Genomic DNA, 18,767 nt, shown 5'->3' on the forward strand with positions numbered 1-18,767 from the left:
AATGATTTAGAACAAAAGATTTGAGCTTCAATACAGCATTTACCCTCTTTATACAGCTTTCTCGGGTGAGCTAGGTAAATAAATGTTTTCTGTGGTTACACTTTTTTTAATAGCCTTGTAAGATATTTCTTACTTGGAACAACATTTTTAAAGAGTTATATTTAAAAATAGGTTGTTTTGATGAGTAAAATTTCATTGTGGTCTTAATATGAACCTGATTGTAACCCAAAACAGTAAGAAAGTCTTGTTCTGTGGAAGATTTTAGATGCTTCCATTTGGAACCTATTTTTTTCTCAAGTAGTTTTATGAAGAAAAAATATAATGCTTATGTCTGATTTATGACTCATTAATATTAACAAAACTTATATTTTGGTTCGACAGTTTTCTCTCATTAAAAGTTATTCAATCTCATGTCTATTAAAATTAGATATGTTTATTTTTATTTCTCGAAATCATATTGAATCTGAATGGAATAATTTCGTCGTAACTGTTATTATTTTCAGAGATACAATATATTAACTAATAATCGGTATTTGACTATACTTAAAACTTAATACATAAGAGCAAAGGGCATTTTATTGAGTTTTGATTATTCATGTACAGAATTTAGAGACAAGTATGGCAGGCAGAGATTATAACATAAAAGTAACCACTTCAAGCAAAAATCTTAAATCACCTTTCAACACACTTCGTTTGATATCAAAATATTATTTGTAAATTCACAGTCTAGTGAAAAAAAATAACTTGGATATGTTTGCTGTTGAAAGCCTTGCTTTTAAACAATAATAAGAAAAACAACAGAAGGCTTGTGTTTATTTTTATAATTAATACATTGAGAGAAATCATAATAATTAAGTTTAAATAAAAACAAACTAACAAAATGTGGAATGACTAGTATACACTGACAGGATGAAATATTTTTTAAATAATACGACATTGAGTAAAAAGCAAAATGAATATAATATTGTTACTTTCCTCACAATTATCAAGCATTTAACTAATAATTTACTTCTATAAATTAAAAAAAAATGTAATAAGTCTTAACAGAATAGCATTTTGATAGCACTGAAGCTTTTTGAGATTCTTAAGCTACGTAGATAATTTTAAATTAAGATTAGCTTTTATTATATGAACTGTTTCACATATACAATACAGGTTCTGAAACTTGCTAATCAACCAGTAATAACAAAAAAAAACACTTTTTTGTACTCCAAGACTGAACAGTAAGTAATAATGTTATTAAATTATAAGTTGTTTTTTAAGTGATTTTGACACCAAATATGTCATGGTTTTTTGTTCTTTTCAAAGAAACGCACGCTCTACGAAAGAACAAAAATCTGTCGATTGGCCCCTTTTACACCAATCAACTTTTTATCAAAGAAACATGCATAAACAACAAAAAGGTCTTGTAATAATACTTAGTTGCAGAAAAACGCATTTGGACGGCACAGAGCAATAGTACAAACATAAATACACGTTAATTGTTAGATACAGATAGAACGTGGCACGTGCTGTCTCATATCAAGAGTTTAGATGTTGGTATAAAAATGTGAAACGAAGAGATTTAAAACAACAAAACATATAACTAGTACCACAAGCATTTTCAAACATTACAGCATATAACACTGGACAACAAACATTTGGTACGGAAAACAACTCACGTGATTCAGGGTAATTTGATGGTGCTGATTTTAAAAAATGTAGTCAGAATTTGTTTATTATCTACAGGTTTTGAGTTATTGTTTTATCTCTATATTTTATAAGTACTATGTGAAATACCAAGCAATCAACTCAGTACGATAAATTTATGCTGTGGAATGAAGTTTACTTGGACAGTTTAATGGGTAAAAAGTATACATTTTTTATAACTTCAATCATTGAATGTAATGTATTAGTGAAACTTTCAAATATCTTGTTTATATACGCTATTTGTTCTCGCTATCACAGTATTAAATTGCACCGTTCTTACTTTACTACTTTATTTCCACACTTATCTGTTCCGCCCGCGAATCACGAAACCCTCACGTGCTCAGTTTGCTGGAACATTCAAGAGGTCCTTCGACTAAGCATAAAAGAGACGAAGTCAGACACCTCTCTCTCTCCCTCTCAGTTTCCACGCACAATCAATATAAAATGGAATCTTCTTCCTTGCGTCATACGCGTGATATAATCAAATGCTGTAAAACTTTGTTTTTCAAAATATTTTAAACTTTAGTTCAATAAGCATAATTTATTTGATATGTTTTCAAAAAAATCATTTGAAAAGCTGGCTGCTTCCGGTTCAATTAAAGTCTAAAAGTGCAAAACTCTCCTGTTGGTCATGCTGTGAGCATGAAAGGAATTTATCAAAGCATACATATTATATATTGTTAAATGTAGTTTCCAATAAATAAATGAAGTTATGAAATAAAAAAGCTATTATTTTCAAGATATATAAGAATATGTTGAATAAATCTATCGTCACTCGAGAAGCAGAGGTGTCCAGTAATTCTCAACATGATTTTTTAAATCAGCATTGTTAAATCACTCTGAAACAGTTGCATTTATTGTAGTAGAAGGGAAAAATATTTGTTGCCCAGAGTAATAATTAACTGATACCGAAGATTGTTATTTATCTTTTGGAAAGGTAACATTTCTTTCTATCTTGTGTAAATCAGTCTACAAGTACATTTCGATCTAACAAAATATTATTACATGTCTGCATACTTAAGCATATGACGCAACGCTTAGGTCATGGAACCTTTTTATTTAAAGCAGTTTTTTTTAGTGTGTTTGTAGACTTAGACTTAAATAATCAAATTCATATACAAGCTTTTCCCAGAGACAGCAGCACTGCAACTAAAATTCGTGTTGATTCTGTTGTTAAACGGAACTTGTAACTTCTTCAATAACTGAGATTTTTCTCTTTGGTCCATGCAGGAAGCCCGTATCATCACAGTGATTATGCCTTATGACGTCATAAGGTTCTGGATGAGGACGAGTCCTTCTCGGAGAGTTGTGCCACCGTATTTCTGGAGTGGAGACATTCTCGTTCAGGTTGTTCTCGAACTCACTAATCATTAGGAATTTCTCCTCTTTATTACAGGACGTGATACAGTCAGCAGCACACCACTCATCCAAGAGGTTATTTTCTCCTAAATCTACAAGTCCTTCCTCGGAGATGCAAGTCAAAAGCTCTGGACGCTTATCCTCGTCAGCTATATCTACCGAAGTCGCAAAAGATATTGTTCTCTGACACCTTCTTAGTGGCGGCGCCCTCTCACGGCTAACACTATTGCCACAAGTGCAGATGTCAGTGTTACGCAAAGACAAACATCGTTCAATTTCATAATGGCCTTGTTCTTCTAAGCTATTGGCTGTTACTTGTGTTTTTTTACTGACACTCTTTCGAAGGTTCATAAGAAATAGAACAAAAGTCCCTGCCAAAATGCACCCACATGAAAACATAAATCCTGTCTTTGGTCCTTGACTTTTATTGATGTATCCTACAGAAAGAAAGGAAGGAAGCTGAATAAAATGTAGATTTTTTAAATAATATTTCAAAATTTAAAAATTTTCTCTGAAAATTATCATCTTATGTATTCACAAAAGCTGAGCTTTCATGAGATTCAAAACAATATATATGTGTGTGTGTGTGTGACAGTCCTCTTCAATTTCTCAATAAATATATTACATCTTGCTTGCTCTATTATTATTCTTAAATAAGATGTATGAAATGTCAGGAAAATGCCGTAAGACGAATGAGATTGAGATATTTAATCGTATGAGCTATATTTATTATTTGTTTTTAAGAACCGATAAATCCTCTTAAAATATGTAAATAAGCTTACTTGTAAACAAGAATTAGTATTTTGTTTTGAGAAATAAAATAGAATAGAAGAATGAAAGCTGGTGGTTAAAAGTGTGTTTTAGGTATGAAATATAATTATCATTCTGTAGCATAAACTAAAACATTTAAATACAATGTTTATTTTGAAGCAAAATATAATATTTTAAGAATAAGAACGGTTACAAACTTCTATTATGCTAATAACGGATGTTTGTCGACAATAGAAACGAGTTTTATTAGCACAATATGGCCCAACATGGCCAGGTGGGTTAAAGCGTTCGATTCGTTATCTAAGAGTCACGGGTTCAAATCCCGGTCGCACCAAACATGCTTGCCCTTTCAGCCGTGGGGGTGTTATAATGTGACGTTCAATCCCACTATTCGTTGGTAAAAGAGTAGCCCAAGAGTTAGCGGTGAGTGGTGATGACTAGCTGCCTTCCCTCTAGTCTTACACTGCTAAATTAGAGACGGCTAGCACAGATATCCAGCCCTCGTGTAGCTTTGTGCGAAATTCAAAAAACAATAATTTATTATTTTTCACTAATAAGAGAATAAGCTTTTATTGGCTTAATATGGATATTTATGACCGTAAAAATTGACATACATAAACATAAAAGAGTTTTTATCACAAGATAGGCATGAAGTTTTACGAATGAATATTTATAAGTACGAGGATGGACGTTTATTCGCACATGGATGGATTTATACTTTGTAGTGATTAATTTTTATATTTTATCAGTACCGAGTTAAAACTTTGTCAAAAAACGCTTTATTAATACAAGCATTGACTTTGTTGCGTGTAAAAATAACTTCAAAGAGCACAACGACAAAAAGGTACTCGTAAAAGAGCGGACTTTTATAAGTAGGGGAATGGGATATTTTTGACAAAAGGATGAGCTTTTATGCCTACAAGGGTATATATACATTTACAAGTAAAAGAACGAACCTTTACTAGCACAGGTCTATGCTTTCATTTACGAAAAATTATACATGAAAAACTAGGATCTTTATTTACATAGGGATGGACTTCTATTAGCAAAAAGATGTAGTAGTTTCAGCACAAGCTTAGTTTATTATTCGTACAAGGACAAGCTGTTACTGGCGTAAAAATATTTTCATTTTTTAAAAGTTTTTGTAACAGCAGAAGCATGGTAAATTATTTCACGAAAATCATACCCGAGTTATCATGATACAATAGTATTTTAATATTTATTTTGTTTTCTGAACATGTACGATGTTTGTGTTACTTTAAAATTTTCCAATTATATGCTATTCAGAAGGCAAAGTAAAGAAGTAATGACTGTAATGAAATTAGAAAAAGAAAAGAAATAATTGCACATAATTCGTTTCTCCTCAGGAATGTATAAAAGTGATGTATTTGTTACTTAAGCTATTGACTGAGGTGTTGAAAATTATCTTTTACTTGCTTTCATAATCACGTTTTAATGTCAGTAGTTAATATTCTGAATAATCTGGAGCCCTTCCAGATGTTCATCTACCTAAAGCTGTGGAAATGTTTTCATCCACTGAAATTCAATACAGTACTTTAGTATTCTCTGCTTCGCATTGACAGTAACTCTTGGTGATGACCAAACACTTTCTGATAACTATTTGATGCTCTCCATCAGCGTTCAGGTCTGTTTACATTCTGGCTATGTTTCTTGACAAGCAGGAGAGTTGAAACAGTCGTTATTTTTTGCGACACACATTTTCAACATCTGTATTGTAATGAGAAACCGCAGAGACAATAGCTAACTCAAACTGACCTTAATGTACTGATAAATCTTACAGATTTTCAGGCCCTTTGCAAGAAGAGCTTAAAATCGTGAGCTGATTATACAGGATTTGCCATGTTTAATCGGCAACTTTGAATAAAATAAAGTACTGTTGGACCTTTTATAACACAAAATTCTGCGTACGTTTACGTCCGATATCTTGCTCAGAAAAAAACGCAATGAAAATCCTAAAATTTTGTTTCGGTTTTGATGAAAAATCTTCCCAAAGCAAAACTACTTATGTTCAGAGGCATTCCCTGTTGACCTTGGTTCGCCCGTAAGAATGGTTTTAAACGTTTATGACACCTCAGAGACTCTGCTCACTTAATTGAAACAATAAGCGTTCTTACACTGTTTTATAACTATCATTGGTTGGGGTCTAATTAATCATATCTAAGTCTGTGAATAACTTAATGATGTAATACAATGAAATATTTACAATAAAAAAAAGTCTCATTGTTACAATGCCTTCTGATTTGCAGTTTTCTTTACCTTGTTGGTTGGATTCTGATGTTTTTGAACGACTTGTCTTTCTCTCAAAAGGAACAGCATTATGACAGTACCTACAACGTTTACATTTCATAGAAGTATCACAGCTTCCAAGTAAAACTTGGATAAACATTAGTTTCGGGCGTTTTCTCAATCAATACTGAATATATATAAATTATTTTGCAAAAGACAATGGACTTTAATTACAATCGTAATACAAACGAAGGAAGAAATATTTTTAAATAAAGATTTCTCTGTAAAAGATATACCGAAGTTGTGTTGTTAGAAGGCTCTAAGAAAAGAAATTTTATGGTTTCTTATTGTTTTCCAGCTATTGCAATAACCAAAATAGTGATCTATTTATGCAGGATAAAGCAAAAATTATATATAATTATAATTTTTGTTATCAGATACCACAAATAATACCGAGTTTCAAGAAGAAGGTTTACTTTTTTTTATTCGAATGCATGCAAGTTCCTTACCTGTAACAGGAATTCCAATTAATATTGGAATAGACTGTGACCACTGAAGATAGCTCCAAGCACGGTCAAAGTTCCTTGGTCTAACCTTTTCGTATAGATACATTTTCAAACTGTATTGATATCCTCCACTGAAAATGCCATATATCCAAATGAATAATACATACCCGTGATAACCATTTACAGCGCAAAATGACAAAATAGCTATTACAACGCCAAACATAGCAGCTTGACATAGATACTGACGAGCTATCATACACTGTGCACTGTTCTTTAGAATGAGCAAACTAAACGCGCAACATCCTAGTATATAAGCGAAACCTTGAAAAATCTGGAGAAGGAGTATAGAATTGTCTTCTAGACCTTCATCTTTGGCTATATGGACCTGCAACAAATAACATAAAATACTTTTAACAACGTGCATAACTGATTTTCTTGAGGAAAACATTTTTAGTGGTTGTTAATATAAACTATATTGTCTATAAATTTATATAGTTGGAAAATATTAGTAAACCTCTTCTCTGAAAAACTTTCTCTAATGAGTTCGGATTTGACTAATAGTGATGTAGTTCATTCACTAGTGTGAGTCCTATACATTCATATACACATGCACTATCTATAATAAATTTAGAGATTGTGTATAAAGTAAAATTGTATCTCAGAACGGCTGGTATGGGTATTAACACTTTTACTAACCAAGTCAGTTGCAAACTCTTTGTTAAGTTAATGATGACCTAGGAAATTTGTAACGTTGTTCTCTGATTTATTAGTAAAAGTGTTAATACCTATACCTTCCGATCTGAGAATTATTTTATTTCAAGTGGGTTTCTCGTCATCAAGAGTAACGTAAAATTCTTTCACACCACAAAAAATATCTTACTTATTTTTAATCGGTGTACTCAGCATATAGCCCGATGTAGCTTTGCTATAAGAAAACACGCATACACACACACTTACTTTTAAATTGATGGCGCTTTAATTGACACTGAATACTTTAAACGTCGAAATTAAAAGCCAAAAAGTAAGAGGGATCATTATATATATATTCTGTGTTAATATTTTTTTTTAATGAGCGGCCAAGTGATTAACTAACGGGGACTGTGGATCTTATGATTCAACGGTTGATGTTTTTAGCTAGTTACCTTCTTTCTAGTGTATCAGATCAAAGTTAGGTATAATTAATTCAGATAGTCCTTGTGTAGCTTTGTGCTAATATCTGAAAACGAAGTTTTTTAGTTCTGTAAATCTTCATTACTAGTGAATTTTTATGTAAGATTGTCGTTTCAGACTTGTTTATATTTAAGGCACAAAATTACGCTGAACAGAACACTCAAATGATAATTGGAATTTGTAAAATTGTAACTATGATAAAACAAAACCATTTTATAAAAAATATTCGCTACTGTATCTCAAGACGGCTGGTATAGGTATTAAAACTTTTATTAAAATAGAAAACAACATTTCGACCTTTTTTAGGTCATCTTCAGGTTAACCTCTACTTTATTTAATAAAAAAGTTTTAATACTCAAACCAGCTGTCTTAAGATACATTTTTACTTCAAGTGGTTTCTTTCGTCATCACAAATATTCATTACTCCCATTACAGCATTTTTATAAAAAACATGCGAAATACAAATTTAAGTTCTAACAAATTACATATGGCCTAGCGCGTTAAGGCGTGTGCTTCGTAATCTGAGGGTCGCGGGTTCGCGCCCGAGTCGCGCCAAACATGCTCGCCCTCCCAGCCGTGGGGGCGTTATAATGTGACGGTCAATCCTACTTTTCGTTGGTAAAAGAGTAGCCCAAGAGTTGGCGGTGGGTGGTGATGACTAGCTGCCTTCCCTCTAGTCTTACACTGCTAAATTAGGGACGGTTAGCACAGATAGCCCTCGAGTAGCTTTGTGCGAAATTCCAAAACAAACAAATAAAACAAAACAAATTACACACATAGATAAATGTTGTTGAGTTTTACGTCTTTGCAATTCATGACACTTCATTTCAAAATGGAGAACATCCAATTCATTGATACTAAAGGTTGGAACAGGCTATGCTGGTCTACTTTCAATGTGCGGGTCGCGGGGACAATCCTCCTTGCCAAACATGCCTCCCTCCCATTTCAGCCGTGAAAGCTTTATAATGCGATTGTAAAAAACGGATTTGGAGTCATTGGGTAATAACAACAGCTTCGTTCCCTCTCTAATTTATTGCTTCAAAATTAGAGACGGTCTAATACAAATAGCCATGAGGAGCTCTGAAGTGTGGTAAACATTCAAGTTATTTCCCTTGGTCAATCTCGAATTTCTCAAAAGAAAGTTTTCTCAACTAGTTTATCTTAGTGAGGGCCAGCATCACCGTCTTTAGACTGAAGTCAAAGACAATTGCACCAACATATGACAGCATGAATGGTCGTAGGCTGTTACCCTAATATGTGCGACATTAATGGAACCACACTGCGATTAGTGCATCAACCAAATCTTATTCCTGATTTTACCATATTTCCACTATTGCTAAATTTGTTATAATCTAAAATGAAAATGGTATTAGATCTAGTTCTGTGCTCATTTCCAATATGTAAAAAAACGAACAAACTGTTATTTGACTTCAGAATGAGTAGTTTGTATAATGAATGTTAGTCAATGTGTCGTTGGTATCTGTTGGTCGTTAACTTGGCGAGATTGCTAAAAAGATGTTTTGTGTAGAATGTACCTCAACGAGCATTGTATTTAAAAGCTTTACACTGACACCTATACTATAATGTACTTTACCAGGTTAAACGTCAAGTGTTTACACCTGTCTTGGGTAAAAAATAACATATTTTGCCTTTAATATCGCTGTTAGTCATCTGAGGTATGTACATCGAAAATATATATCGAGAAACTAGAGAATCGAAGAGCTCAGAATATTTTTTATGCTAAAAGCGATGTTTATGTTTTTTACAACAGTAAAGCTTTATAAAATATTTTATTAATGTATATTACCGTTGAGTGTTATGGCGGCATTGAATGAAAAAAAACTTTGTGACCATTGTATAAGTAGGAGTTGTGAAATCTGTTTCTAACGATTTGTACACAGATGCATCATTCAATCGCGACTGCAAAGACTTGTTTCAGTATCGAAATGGGTAAAATCATTTACCTGCCTTGTCTTTGTGTCCGAGCAACTGTAATATTGGTTTGGAAGAAACGTATTATTTTGCTAATGACATTTTAAAACACATGTAGTGGGTTTGTGTCTGTTCATTCAATGACTTTCACATGAGTGAAACACTTCTTTGAAATTTAACTGTACCCTATGAATAAATTTGAGCATTTTGAACTCTGTGGCTCACTATGTGCTGATAACTGAGAAGAGGCTATATAAGGTATCTGTAGAGAGCATAATTTAAATGATGAATTATCTGCATTCCATATCAGATACTTAATCTGCAGAATCATGATTGAAGGAGCGATAAACGCTACTTTATAACAGTGGTTTTTGTCGTGTTCTAAATTTGTAACAATAACATTACACATTCTGATGATATTTTTAATTGTTTTGTGTAGTGTATTAACCAATTGACAGCGGTTGTTTTAAATGTAAAGTGTATCGGCCAGACGGCATACACGGCACATACAATTGTCGGAGGAGGACCGTCCTCTAAACAGCGAATCATCAGTCAGTAAGTTAAAATATAACATATAAAACCTTATTGAATATAAATATAATAAAAGCTTTTTGTTGAATGTGAATCTTTCAAAAAAAATCTCCCGTTAATGTTGATGAATAATTGATAAGAACAACTGAAGATATTGTTAATTTATTTATAAAAATCTTCTAATCAGAAGCTTTCGTAACGTAGCGAGAACGTTTTACATAAAACGTTATATATACCTAGGTTTGATGAGTAAATATTTATAGGGAGTTCAATCCTTTGTCTTTACTTGGTAACTTATGCAGATAACGTTTAGCTTGAGTCATTGTTTTCAAGCAATTACAAAAAAGAAATAAGTGAGTGAGAGCACTTGTTACATTTTGTTGACTTTATGTTTACTGGGTAATTGAAGTAATAAAACTAACAATTACTTAAATATTTTGAAAATTACACATTAACTTTTATGAGTACTAAGATATATTTTTATCATAGAATTATTTTTAAAGGAATATAAAGTTTATTTGATCTATAAAAAGACGAGATGTTGAAATAGACAAGCAGCAAGAAAATCAACATTACATGGGGATTTAAAAAAAGAAATATTATTCTTGTGTAACTTATGCGTTTATATCGTAAAAATAAAAAAGTGGAAAAAAAATAATTTGTTATAAGTTATTCCAAAGCTAGTCCTCAAGTCCCGACTCAAGTTATTTAACAACTATCATATCATTAGTTATACTAGACTACAAGACTTTTTCTAGTTATATAAATTTAAAGTGAAACATTAAATGTGTAATAGACGTATATTCTATTTGTAAAATCTGTCGAGAAACAAACGACAATTTAAAGCTATTTAATTAGCTAGTTATTGTAAATATTTTAACTTCATATTTTTTTTTCATATTTCATTTAGTCTTAGATTAGGTAATATGTTAAGAAATATCAAATATATAATTATTAGAAATTTATCTGTATCACCTTAGAAATCTATATGGGCAGTGCTTTCCAAATTCTTTACTAAAATGGATATTTTAACTAGAGCATAAAGCACACTACGCACGAATTTTATAGTCAGTATAATCTAAAATTAAATTAGGTATTTACCTTGTTTCCCCATACTAGGGTACATTAGTTCGTCAACTGAGATATATAGGGCTTAATTAAGAGATGTAATGTATGATCTTTGTATAATGGATGAAATGATGAGGAAGAAAACAAGGACTGAGTCAGAGCTGGTGTGAAACAATCTAGAAGCAATTTTCATCACGTTTTACACCTTCCAAAGAATGTTTTAAATGAATACATGGTTTCGAGCTAAATTGCTTATTAAATTGCTTTAGGTGTAATATATGATTACAAAATACAGACGTATATATGTAGTGTAACTCAAGTTTAACATACATATTGTATATGATATTAGAAGGGTGTAACAGCAATAAACTAGAAGTTTTAAAGGTAATGATAGAATTAATTTTATATACAATGCTCTATTACACGATATTTAAAATACCACCGTCAAGCTTTGCAATAACAATTACATTAAAATATACATTTTATACAGATGTTGACGGAAACTGGTATTAACGATTTATATGGAATAAACAAAACAACGAGCAGCTGCGTTTTCACAATAAAAGTTTTCACAAAAAAATGCAATAATATACTGACGGTCTTAACAAAGTTAGTTTAGTATTTATAGAGAAATTTCTAGAAATAAGAAACATCTTGTAAAAGTTCTAAATGTATTGGAAATGAGCCACGAAACATTTATTTGTGTTTTACCTCTCAGAAACTAAAGTAGACTTAAAAAGTAAATATAAGGTGTGTATAACCCAAAGGATGACAGTGACGTTGAAAGCATGACTATTTGAAAGGTATTTTTCTCAGTAAATAAAGTAAAATTTACCAAGTAAAAGTAAGGTGTGTATAACCAAAAGGATGACAGTGATGTTGAAAGCATGACTATTTGAAAGGTATTTTTATCAGTAAATAAAGTAAAACTTACCAAGTAAAAGTAAGGTGTGTATAACCCAAAGGATGACAGTGACGTTGAAAACATGATTATTTGCAAAGTTTTTGTTTTAAGAGGTGAAAAGTCTAAAATGGGGTTTTTCCTGAGGAGAATTTTTGTCTTTAACTTTTCGTTTTTGATTCTTAAGATGAAGTATTGCTCTTCGTTGGGGGTGGTACAATGAGGCTGATCGGTAGAAAATTCCAAGAACAAAAACTAAAAACATGACACCAGTTACAGCGTGGAGCCCTAGCCTCCAATTCAACAACCTGAAAAATAAAACAAAAGTTAGGATTATATTTAGAAATAAAAACGAATCCCAAAGATTTTTCATAGATCATTGTATAACAATAACCCATAGAAAAAGTAAAATCTGATAATACCACCATTATCTCAGTATCTATATATATAAAACTGACTTTTATTAAATAATCAGATTTACGCTTTACATTAACAGTACTATAGATACTTAATATCATTTATAACACTGGGGAACACTTTTTCAGTAACTTTGAGTTGCATTGGATATTTTAACTGATTCTGAAGGAGTTTTAGGCGCTGATTTCAAATCTGAGATTAGTTTTTCTCTACAAACTCTAGTTTGTATGCAATTTGAGGTTAATGAAATTGTACAAATGTGAACTTGCGTAAACCATGTATAAGCATTTTCACGTCCATATATATAGATAGCTTCTAATATTTTGATCATTCTTCTTTTGTTTCAGATCAAACATGGCTTCCAAAAATAGATATCATTGCAGAAACAAGCCTGATGCCTCCTGCTACATATGTGGATGCTACACACTCAATCGTCAGAGACGTAACATATCCTCGTTCGTCAAGCGTGCCTACAAGGCATATTTTGAAGTTAATCTTGGTGATCAAGACAAGCAATGGGCTCCTCATGTTGTGTGCCAATTGTGAGGAAATGCTTCGAGACTGGACCAAAGGAAAACGCAATGGTCTGCCTTTTGGTGTTCCAATGATTTGGCGCGAACCCACCAACCATGTAACTGACTGTTATTTCTGCATGGTAAACACAACGGGTGTTGGGAAGAAAAACCGACATAAGATTACGTATCCGAACATTCCCTCAGCTATTCGGCCTGCTCCGCACTATGAAGAAGTTCCTGTTCCAGTTTTCAAAGGCTTGCCTTCATTGGACGATAAAGACATTGGACATGATACAAGCGAACAAGAGAGTTGTGACAGTGAATTGTCAGAAAAGTGTACACAATCGGAGAACTGCATTCAGACATTGAACCTTTCCCCGTCCCCAAGCCTCTTCCCCAGGCTGAACTGAATGATTTAGTGCGGGATTTAGGTCTTTCAAAGAAAGCAGCAGAGCTTTTGGCATCAAGATTACAAGGCAGAAATCTTGTTGATCACTCTGTTAAAGTATTATATTTCAGAAAGCGTGACCAGCTTTTTGTGACCTTCTTTTCAGAAGACAGACAGTTTATTTACTGCCATGACATCCAAGGGCTTCTCAAAGAACTGGGTGTACCTTACTATAGTCCTGCTGAATGGAGACTCTTTTTAGACAGTTCAAAACGCAGTCTCGAGTGTGTTCTTTTACATAATGGGAATGTTTATGGACCAGTACCTGTCGGTCACTCAGTGCATTTGCGGGAAGACTATGATGATATGAGAATGGTCATGGACTTATTAAAATATCATGAGCACAATTGGATCATTTGTGTAGACTTAAAGATGGTCAACTTTCTTCTTGGACAACAGAAAATCTTCACCAAGTTTCCATGTTTCCTTTGTATGTGGGACAGCCGAGCACGAGACAGACATTGGGTCCAGAAGGACTGGCCTATTCGTGACACCCTTGAAGCAGGCATGCCAAATATTATACAAGACCCAATTGTAAGCAGAGATAAGATCATCTTTCCTCCTCTTCACATCAAATTAGGTTTGAGGAAGCAATTTGTGTTCAAACTGGAACCCGAAGGTGAATGTTTCCAACACATCATCACAGCTTTACCAGGGTTATCATTTGAGAAGATCAAAGCAGGCGTGTTTGATGGCCCACAGATTTGAACCCTAATTCGTGATGATCAGTTTGTTGCTAAGATGACCGCTTTAGAAAAGGCAGCATGGTTATCCTTTGTGGCAGTCGTTCAGAACTTCCTTGGAAACAATAAGGCGGAGAACAACAGTGAACTTGTGAACAGAATGCTCCTCGCTTTTCGTGATCTCGGGTGCAACATGAGCATCAAGCTTCATTTTTTGAACAGCCACCTTGATAAGTTCCCTGACAACCTGGGGGCTGTGAGTGACGAACAAGGAGAACGATTCCACCAAGACCTAAAGGTCATGGAAGAACGCTACCATGGGCGCTGGGACAAAAGTATGATGGCTGACTACTGCTGGAACATTAAACGAGATTGTCCAGATGAAGTGTACAAACGCAAATTCCTACCTGAATAAAATATACAAACAAATTGATAAGCTATTCCTATAATTTCCAATAATAACGAAAAATTAAAAAATAAATAAAAATGTCAAATTGCATAAAATCTGTAGCTTGCAGACAAAAAGCGACTTCAGATTTGAAATCAACACACTCAAATTGACTATAGAAAGGTCTTTTTTTAAATGCAACAAAATGAGTGTTCACCAGTGTAATTGATACATCTGCTATCACTGTATTAGTAAAAATTACTATTTATGTGGCTGTATACCTATGTTCAGCTTTAAAGAAATCTTTATGCCTAGTTACTATAAACCAGTTTCAACATCTGAAAACACTAATCCACAAAAATGTGTGACTGTACAAAATCGAATAATCAAATAACTTTTATTTGTTTGACAATAAATACACACACACACACACATATACATATTTCTTTAAAAAAAACAACAAATACGAATTTGATCATAACAAAACATTTATTAAGTGACATTTCACACGAGAAACTCGGCGAACTCAACAGATAGCCTAGTTAAATGTGGCTTTGCTATAAGAAAACACATGCACAAACACACGAAAAAAAATGAAAGTGTAACATTACAAAATCTTTGTTCGATTAATATCACATGCTAATATATTTAGTATGTTATAAATACATAAAGTGGTTAAGATATATAGTTTAAGGTAAAACCTTAACTTGGAGGAGTGAAAAAAGTTTGTAGTTTAATAATTATAAAATTCAAACCTTATGCCTGGTTTGTATTGTAGAATGTGCTTATTTAATTTAGTTTTTCTACTCTGATGATTTTTCGTCCATATTATACTGTAACAAATAGTTTTAACAAAAGTGAAAAACATCAGGTTTACTCGTACTATTTATTGCATTGCAGTCAATAACGTACAATTTGGTGCTGTGCATTTCGGTTTTAATTATAGCGTTTGTTTAATTCATTCAGTTAATAATTTCTTAAATATTAATATGCTCTTCAACTTGTTTTAAGCATATGTTTTATTATTGATTACTTTAGATACTGCAACAATCATGTTACTATAAACATGCGTTTCTCTTAAACAAGTTTCTTTTTCAGGGCGCTCGTCTCGTAATCTCAGGGTCGCGGGTTCGAATACTCGTCGCATCAAACATGTTCGTCATTTTAGCCGTTAAGGCATTATAATGTGACGGTCACTCCAACTATTAGTTGGTAAAAGAGTAGCCCAAGAGTTGGGGGTGGGTGGTAATGACTAGCTGTCTTTCCTTTAGTCTTACCCTGCTAAATTAGGGACGGCTATCTGCGCTATCCATTCCTAATCGTGGAGCTTTGCGTGAAAAACAAACAATTTTCTTTTTTAATGTAATGAGCATCATCATAGAAGAAAACATTAACTTTACGGATCCATATGCCATATCCATTATCTAGATTTACGCTTCACATGAAGAATCATATACTTAAAAGAAAACTTTGAAACACTGATAATTTACAAGACATTTTCAAACTTAATTTATTTTACTTTATTAACAAATTTACTCTTGAACTTATAGAAAGATCAAATTATTCATAATGCAAATTGCATCTTTAATATTCCATTGAATTACAGGAATTTAACATCAATAACACACGTATTTTATTTAGTAGGTTAAACGTAAAAGTGGACGTAAAATCTGGAAAGTTCAAATATAGATTACATCATACTCAACAGTGGTAATGTAGAAAACTAAGAAAATAGATATAATATTGATTAAACCAGTTTTCATAAAACTGTATTTAACTTTCAAGCGTTTAAGTCACTAAAAGTTAAAGATTTACAATATCGTGAAAAAGACGGTTAATTCACTGATAGATTTGCCTTAATCTTGCCTCTCTTTTATATAAGTAATTAAGAGTTGTAAGAACAAGCATAAATTTACTTATAATATTCATTAGAAAAACCTAATTTCTTCAGGAATATAAACATGTTTAGAACTGAAACAAAAGCAAGTTAATTTGTATTAAAACACTAATAACTTCTCACTACTGATTTAATTATCTTCTTTTCCTTCTGAAACTTCCAGTCTATATTTAATTTTTTCACTCTGTACGTACATTGCTAATGAAAATAATAATATTGGTATATTAATGTGTAATATCGATAATATCATGAAACAATAATTGAGGTGACACATTTAGATTTAAAGAAACAATTGTAATTCAACACTGTATATGCTTTAAAGAAAATTATTCTTACAATTATATTTATTTCTGACTATTCAATAAGCAATAACACCACAAATAAAAGCGAAAGCTTTACTGACTGAACGTCGTCAAGGAAATACATATGCATACATAAATATTAGCACAAAGTTTGTAATTACTGTAGCAATATGCCAAACCAACTCTAGATTGCATTATTCTTTTTAAGCATTCATTAAAAATACAGCAAACACTAAGAAGGATTGTTCTAGAATTTAGAAACCATGTACGATCAATTTTATCTTAATTACTTTTAAAGTAAATCTTAGTTTTCTTTATTTCTTCAGAATTGTACAACGTTCTTCAAATATTGCATCACATCGACTAAATACATTTTTGTAAGTGCAAAGACCTCTCCTAGTTATTAAATGTATGATACTATCAGGTTTATGTTACCCAAACTGTTGGTCGAATTTCAATCTTTCTTTTTTAAGACAAAATAAAAGCCACGTGAATAAGCATAGACAGTAAAGTTGGTTTGTTTTAAAATGCCATTAGATAAGCATTCGATTTCATATTTCTCTCGCCTTATGTAAGGACATCCAAGAAAGTACGACTAATCGAAAATAAAGATATTTTTTTCAATTCAATGACTTGTAAGAGCAGTATAAAGACACGTTTATGAATGCTTATTTACATATTTATACAAATGATTCTCTATATCATGACTTGTAGAGGCGAAGGATGTATTCGTGTAAGTATAATCTTACATACAAATAAATAGCTTTCTCCACTATGCTCTCGAACATTCAATATCCAGAGATACTTCTCCAGAGAATTTGATAAGACAAATGACTTCAGTGATTGGACAAATGCCACGCTAAGTGACCGAGTAGCCTTTGACTACAGTTGTAACTTAACAGACTAAAATTCTTTGATCTGGCGCCATGTCACTCAAGAAAGTGAGATGCAGTCTCTTGGTGCTTGTGGAAATTCATAGAGAATGAATAGGAAAGTAGACAGCTTATAATGTTACAAACACTCAAGAAACCTAAATGCTGCTTAATGAAAAAATAATGTTACTTCTCGTGGCTCAATGACATCTATTTCAATTTTAGCTACGGGTTTTTGTTGTTACCAATGAAATCACTAAACTCTCATATTATTAGTTTAAGTCTAAGATTCAAAAGTGAATATTATAGATATCTGCTTATGCAAAATACAGAAAGGAATATTAATAAATTCGTTCAAAACAAATAGAAGAGCTGTTAACATCTTGTGCGAAAGATACCGTATGTAAAAATGCTTCATTCTTAGTTTGATGATTTTGTTTTCAGACGATTTACTTTTGCAGTTCTAAAGCACGCACACGCTTTACCACATCAATACAAGTTCCACATTATCCGAGTACTTGTGACAGAAATACACAAACATTTGTGGAAAGACTTTTATAAATCAATATTCCCGAATAAAGTTTCATATAGAAAAATGCTAACCAATATAAATTGTAAAATTGACTGTGTAAAGCATTTATATAGTTTAACAAATGCTAACTGTCTGAAAGTTGAAGTACGTTTTGGCTATAATTTTACATCGTTCTGAATAGTACTTGAATAGTGTAAAATTCACATATTTTTTCTTTATATATATTTTATGGCTGATTAGAGCGCTTGAATCGCAATATGCGGGTGCAAGTCCGAATTCCCTTACCAAATATTTCCTCTTTTCAACCTTGTTATAATGTTATAGTCTATCCTAGTTTTTGTTTCTAAAATAGTAGCCCAACAGTTTACAATTGATGGTATTGATTAGCTGCTTTCCCTTTAGTTTATCACTTCTAATTTACGAACGATTAGCGCAGATACCTCTCGGGTATCTTTGCGCAAAATTCCAAAATGAAAGAAATCTATTCCTTAATATAATTCCTATGTTTCACATGTGTGTATGTCCAGTTGAGTAGAGGT

At 32.4% G+C, this 18,767-nt stretch overlaps 1 pseudogene across 1 annotated transcript in view; it reads right to left on the reverse strand.

Moving 5' to 3' along the window:
• Window positions 1-544: 544 nt before the first annotated feature.
• Window positions 545-18,767, reverse strand: part of LOC143258550 (monocarboxylate transporter 10-like) — a 109,267-nt pseudogene continuing 91,044 nt past the window's right edge. The window contains exons 3-5 of the transcript XR_013032350.1: window positions 12,208-12,482; window positions 6,576-6,957; window positions 545-3,485 (exon numbers count right to left, since the gene is read on the reverse strand). The product of XR_013032350.1 is annotated as a monocarboxylate transporter 10-like (transcript). The remainder of the gene's footprint in view (window positions 3,486-6,575; window positions 6,958-12,207; window positions 12,483-18,767) is intronic.

Source organism: Tachypleus tridentatus, chromosome 8 (assembly GCF_004210375.1).
Source record: "Tachypleus tridentatus isolate NWPU-2018 chromosome 8, ASM421037v1, whole genome shotgun sequence".
Lineage (NCBI taxonomy): Eukaryota > Metazoa > Arthropoda > Merostomata > Xiphosura > Limulidae > Tachypleus > Tachypleus tridentatus.